Consider the following 7,332-nt stretch of genomic DNA (forward strand, 5'->3'; position numbering starts at 1 on the left):
TAGCGACCCCTCCTTGGGTTTCCGAGGCAGTATTACTACGGAAGTAGAACTTTCACTGACGTATCAAACCAGGAAAAAGAAACAAAACTGTCATTGAGCATTGAGTTGATTCCAACTCATAGCAGCTCTGTAAGGCAGAGCAGAACTGCCTTTTCGGGTTTACAAGGCTGTAAATCTTTATGGACACAGACGCTACCTCTTTCTCTCTCAGAGGTGCTGATGGGTTCAAACCAGCAACCTTCTAGTTAGTAGCTGAATGCTCTAACCAGTGAGCCACCAGGGATCCTTTACTGACAAACCATTTCTTTACAAACTAAGTGTCCAACTCCTGATATTAGCATAATGCCTAGCATACAGTGAGCATTCAACTGTGTGCTATCTAGTAAGTCCCTCCTCAATGTGACACCAAGCTTATCTTTCCTACTACTACTACTAATCTTTCCTACTACAGGACACCTTTACCTCAGCTACTTCAGTCAAACACTCTTGGGTCTAACATATGCAGTCTTACCTCCGTACCACTGTCAGCTACTCAAGATGTCTTTCCTAGTCATACAATCCCCATCCATTCTTCAAGTCCAGCTAAAACCCTCTATGCAGAATGAGGACTAAATTTAAAAGGGAGGGATTTGAAACATCATCATACTAGAATTAAGAATTAAGGGCAATTCAGTGTGGAGAAAAATTAGTTGGAATAGCTACTTCTTTTTGGAAGGATTACACTTTTTTTCTGTGTGATTCTAATAACCTAGGACCAACAAAAGGAGCTTTGGTGGCAGTGGTTAAAGTGGTTGGCTGCTAACTGAAAGGCTGGAGGTTCACACCTACCAACTGTTCTGCAGAAAGATGTGGCAGTCTGCTTCTGTAAAGATTTACAGCCTTAGAAACCATATGGAGCAGTTCTGCTCTGTCCTATAGGGTTGCTGTGAATCAGAATCAACTTGATGGCAAAGGGTTAATGGGTTAGGACCAACAGGATGGAAGCTGCAGGGAGACTTATTTCAGCAACATGAAGAACCTCCTACTGAGCTATCCCAACATGAAGTGGGTTGCCTTGTATGTATTAATTTCCCTGATTCTTAAAACGTTCAAGCCCAAATTACCATTTGGCAAGGACACTGTAAATGGAATTCAACAATCACAAGGGTGATTGAACTAGAATCAGCATTTTAGATCTTAAAGGATATCTTAGCGATCTTCTAGTCCAGTCTCCTATATATAGGCCGAGACAGGTGAAGTGATTCACCCAACGCAACACAATTTGTTCTGGAGAGCAGGATGCAGATCATGGTCTCTAACTCTCAATCCAGTGATCCATACATACCCTTGCTACTTAAAAGTGTAGTCCATAGACCAGCAGCATTAACATCACCTGGGCACTTGTTAGAAATGCAGAACCTGTTGTTGTTGTTGTTATGTGCTGTCGAGTCGGACCCGACTCGTAGCGACCCCTCCTTGGGTTGCCGAGGCAGTATCACTACTATGGAAGTAGATTGCCCAACCTTCCTTCCGAGGAGTGGCTGGTCGTTTGACCAGCCTTCTGGTTATCAGTCAAGTGCCTTAGGCACTATGCTACCAGAGCTCCTATGCAGAACCTATCTATAGTTTAATAAGATCCTCAGGTGTATGCACCATTAGAGTTAAAAAAGCACTGGTCTGCACTGTCACTTCCAAACTGTGAATTTCTAATTCTGGAAATGTATTATGAAGCACCACAGAACGCAGGAAAAACTACTTGCCAGTCAAATTTGGGAAACCAAACTTGGTATCAAGTTGTGGTTTGGAGAATACCATATTCCCAGTTAGAGATTCATGGTAAGTATCATTCACATATTGACGGCTCTGAAATGTTCTGCAGTACAGAAAACTGTTTAATCATGAATTTTCCAAACATACTGGCACACAAATTGCGTTTAAAAAAAAAAAGTTATGGTTAACTCTTTCAATAGCGTAAGGCTCAGGCTTTAACTGTACACCAGGTAAAGAATGGCAATCTCTATTTACCTCATAGCTCCTTGACTCTCAGTGCCTCGGCAGAGCAGACTAGTAAGTGGTCAATATGGGCTGGCTTGCTGTTCGCCTCACTGCAATAAATGAGGTTGAGTTTCCAAATCACTGACTCTTTAGAAAAAGCAGAGCGCCTCATCTGTGTGAATTAGCTACGATTCTGCCTAAAGACAAGAGGGATGCGTAAGTTGACTTTTCAGGGGTCATCCTGCCAGCTAAGATGGAGCCCCGGAGTGGGAGAAACAAACACACCAAACTCATATCCAGGTCCTATTTTTGAATGTTTTTTTCTCCCCGTTTCACACAAAGTTTTCAACCATGTGCCCAGAGGAACCCTGTGGCTCCCTATGGGTTCGAGCGTGCCTCGGACACTCCCAGGAATGGAGGGGAACCCTTGCAATCCCAGAGGAACTCGAAGGCGCAGTCACTCTGATCCCGGGAGAACAATGAAGAGCTCAGGTGAGTCGGACCGACCTGGGGTCAAATAGGAGAAATCCCCCAGATCACTGTGGGCGCTCAGCCCTGCCGCGGCCCACCCCTGCCGACCCCTGTCCCGCACCCGGGGTTCCATGGAGTGCCCCATGCCAGTGCCGAGCCCCTCGCCAGGACTGTATGAATACACAGGGAGCGGCGGAGGAGACGGTTGGCAGGGTCGCCGCCTCCGTACCTGTCCTGTAAGGGGCTCCGCGCCGGGATCCGGCCCCACCGGCGACCGACGCCCAGGACTCTGCGGCCCCGCCCCGCCAGCCCCGCCAGCCCCGCCAGCCCCGCCCGCTAGGCTGCCCGACGCGCCGCCCGACCCCGTTAGGTCCGCCTCAGAGTCTTTCACCCTTGAGGCCCAGACGAGCTCTGGGTTCGAGGGACACTATCGTTCTCTCGCAGCCTTGCCGGGACTAATAACCGCGCGCCGAGCGCGGCCGAGGAAACATCAATCAGGCACGAACTTGGACACCTGGAGCGGGATCTGCGCACGCGCACTATGACTGGGAAGGCGATTAGGACCATAGGAGAGGCGCGTCGCGGGGAGCGCCCTCTGCCGGCGGACAATAAACAGCGCAGAGGAGCTGTTGGATTCATTTGCCCGCTGCAGCAAAAGCTAGGGTCTTCCGGAGGGTCGCTAAGCTTTTGAGGACTAAACAGTAATTGAAGCAATGGTGACAAACCATATCTTGTCGGTTAGCTTGGGGAAAAAGAAATTTTGCTGTTACTCAGTGTTATCCATCAGGTAGGAAAACAGGAATTCTCATGCACTGGTAGCATAGTGCCTAAGGCACTTGACTGCTAACCAGAAGGCTAGGGGTTCAAACCCACCAGCCACTCCTCGGAAGGCAGACTGGGCAATCTACTTCCCAGTAGTGATACTGCCTTGGCAACCCAAGGAGGGGTCGCTATGAGTCGGGTTTGACTCGAGGGCACATAACAACAACAACATAAAACAACAGCAATATATTAGATTTTTGAGATTAAAAATACAATTAAAATATTGGGTTACAAACACATATAAATTCAGAGGGAATAATTAGTAGTAAAGAACTCTAAGATCTATGCATTGTTCAAAAGAAGAATAAAGACATTGATTAAAGATATTATTAAGTTAAATATGCAGATTACAATTTCTAGAGTAACCACTAAAGAATGGAAACAGAATGTGTAATTTCGAAACAAGAGAAGTTAGAAAATGGAGAAACAACCCCACTACAGTCTAAGATGATTCCATCCAACCAACTTCCTTCCTCCCTTCCTTTCTCCCTCTCCTTCTTGCTTCCTCACTCTCTCTCACTTAGTGAAGGAGCTCTGGTATTGCAGTGGATAAAGCATTTGGCTGCTACCCAGAAGTTCAGTGATTCAAACTCACCGGCTGCTCCATGGAAGGAAGATGAAGCAATCTACCTCCATAAAGATATACAGCCTTGGAAATCCAATGGGGTCACTATGAGTCAGAATTGACTTGATGGCAGTGGGTGTGTTTACTCAGGGCAGACTTGTGTCACAGTATGATGAAGTTCCCAGCTTCTTCTCTGTTTTCTTTCACAGGCATTTCCCCTAACAAGTTTTTTTGGTTTTTTTTAAAAAAACTTTTTTATTGTGATTGGGGTGAAATCTTACAGAGCAAATCAGTTTTCCATTCAACAATTCACACACATTTTGTTTCGTCTCATTGACTGCAAGCCCCCAATGCAACATTACTCATCCCACATCCTCTCTGTTTCCAGTTTCCACTCCTCTTTCTCTCCTAACCCTTCCTGCCTTCTGAATTTGAACTGAATCAAATGTTGCCCTTTTGATCTCAAATGGTTGATTGTTCTAAGGAGTATCTATCTACCTTCCTAGAATTCTGTTCACCTTGTAGACCTGTTTGTGTTTGACTGAAAATTCAGCCATGGGACTGAGTTCAATTCCAGGTCCAAAGGGTAACCAAGGGCTATAGTCTCAGGGGTTCCACCAGTCTTTCTGACCAGTAAGCCTGGTCTTTTTTTTTTATATATATATATAATTTTGAGTTTTGCTCCACATTTTTCTCCCACTTTGTCCAAGACTTTCTAATGTGATCCCTTTCAGAGCAGTTGGCAATGGTAGCTGGGCACCATCTAGTTCTTCTGGTCTCAGGGTCATGGAGGTTGACGTTCATGTGGTCCATTAGTCCTTTAGACTAATTGTTTCCATGTGCCTTTTATTTTCTTCACTCTTCTGACCAATAGCTGCTCCTTAGATGGGTGCTTACAAGCTTTTAAGACCCACGTTGCTACTCACCAAAGTAGCATGTAGAACATGGTCTTTGTGAACTATGTGCCAGTTGACCTTGAGGTTCCCCTGAGACTATGGTCCTGAGTCTCCAGGCCCAGCAACTCACTACCTCAGGGTTTTTGGTTTTGGCTAAGATGTTTTCATAACTTTACCCCCTGTATGCTCTACTATACTCATGGATATATTTGCAGCATATGTAAATACATATGAAGAAACATCATCTGTCAAATCTATACATATTCATGGATATAGTCCAATTATTCCCACACCTGTTTGGTTTTCATATCTATCTATGTGTCCACTCATAGATTATTGATTTTAATTATTACTGTTGTTATAGGACTGTGTATGGATTAATATTTATCTCTGTTGCCTTTAACTCTTCTACTCTTCCCAGTGTCTTCCTTTCTTTGATTATCTTGTGTTGATCTCCTCCTTGCTGTATATTGTCTTCCCCTTCACTCAAGTTAATATGTGTCTACAGTCTAGTTAGTGATTTACCTTCCCTTCCCCTCCCACCCCTGGTAACCATCAAAGAATGTCTCTTTTTGTGTGGAAACTTTTCTTGCTTTTTTTACAATAGTGGTTTCACGCAGTATTTGTCCTTTTGTGATTGACTAATTTTACTCAGGACAATGTCCTCTAGGTTCATTCATGTTACGTTTCACAGATCCATCATGGTTCTTTAACAATGCATAGTATTCCATTGTGTATATGTACCATAGTTTGTTTATCCATTCATCCATTGATGAACATCTAGGTTGTTTCCATCTTTTTGCTATTGTGAATAGTCCTGCAATGAACATGGGTGTGCATATATCTATTTGTGTCATGGTTCTTATTTCTCTGGGATATATACCTGGTAGTGGGAGTGCTAGACCATATGGTATTTCTATTCCAGCTTTTTAAGGAAGCAGCATACCATTTTACACAGTTGTTGTTGTTGTTGTTGTTGTTGTTGTTGTTATGTGCCGTCGAGTCGGACCCGACTCATAGCGACCTCTCCTTGGGTTGCCGAGGCAGTATCACTACAGAAGTAGATTGCCCAACCTTCCTTCCGAGGAGTGGCTGGTGGGTATGAACCACCAGCTTTCTGGTTAGCAGTCAAGTGCCTTAGGCACTATGCTACCAGAGCTCCCATTACAGTCCCACCAGCAGTGTATAAGCATTCAGTGTCTCCACATCCTTGCCAACATTTGTTGTTTTCTGTTATTTTTCAACTTTGCTATTAGTGCTGGGGTGAGACAATATCTCATTGTTGTTTTGATTTGCATCTTTCTCATGGCTTAAAATCTTGAGCATTTCTTCATGTGTTTCTTGGCTGCCTGAATGTTTTCTTTGTTGAAGTGTCTATTCATGTCCTCTCCTATTTTGGGTGTGTGTGTGATTTGGATGAAAGTTTACTGAACAAATTCATTTTCCATACAACGGTTCGTACATATTTTGTTTCACAATATTGACTGCAAATCCTATAATGCAATAGCTCTCTTCCTACGTCCTCCCTGTGGTTATCTTTTCCCTGTGTCCTCCTTTCCTATGCATTCCTGCCCTCTGAGTTATCTCCCTGTGCAAATACTGCCCTTCTGATCTCCCATGATTGATTGTTATAAGGATTGTACTATTTGGTATAAATGTTGACCTTACATACTTGTCTATTGTTTGTCTGAAGCCACGGAAATCAGTTCAACTCCAGGCCTGAAGGGTGACCAGAAGCCATAATCTCAGAGGTTTCACTGGTCTCAATCAGACAAGCAAGCCTGGTCTTTTTTATGATTTTGAGTTTTTCTCCCATTCTATCTAGGATCTCCTATATGGACCCCTTTCTGAGTGGTTGATAGTGGTAGCCAGGCACCATCTAATTCTGGTCTCATGGTCACGGAGGCTGAGGTTCACATGGTCCACTAGTCCCTTGCCAGTTTTTTAATTGGATTATTTGTCATTTTGTTGTTGAGATGTTGAAGTTTTCTGTAATTTTAGAGATTAGCCCCTTGTCTGATATGTCATTGCTAAAAAAAAAAAAAAAAAAAAAATCTGCTTGAAAAGGCTAAATTTCACCCTGTCCCCACATGCCAATTATTTAAATTTCTACAGCTGTGTAGAACTAGCAAACATTATGGTTCAGGAGATGGAAGAAGAGGTGCTCATTTTCATCTAATTAGTGAACTGTAGTGAAAAATATACATTTCTCAAATTCCACGTTTCATTAATATTTCCCTTTAACATAATATTTGATCACATAATATGATTACACTTCATATAGAGACTTTCGCCTCAGAATGTATAAATGAAAATACATAAGATGTCATCCATATGCTGCTAATCTTTCCACTAGTAAAAAGAAAAATGATATTAGACTTGAAATCAGAAAACCCAGAATTCAGTGGTTATTATTGTCTTTCTTTTTTGTCTAAGTGATCTAAGGCAGAATTCTTAATTATCTGCTTTTCATTTTTCCCATTTGAAGGTGTTTAGAGTAAAATCTCATTAATGTTTCTCTAGATCTAAAAACATTTAATTCTATATTTTTGAAAAATTTTCCATCATAATTTCCTTTCTTTTCATGGAAATTCATCTACCTCA

This window comes from Orycteropus afer, unplaced genomic scaffold (genome assembly GCF_000298275.1).
Source record: "Orycteropus afer afer isolate SDZICR_OR568_19922 unplaced genomic scaffold, OryAfe1.0 scaffold00354, whole genome shotgun sequence".
Taxonomy (NCBI): Eukaryota; Metazoa; Chordata; class Mammalia; order Tubulidentata; family Orycteropodidae; genus Orycteropus; species Orycteropus afer.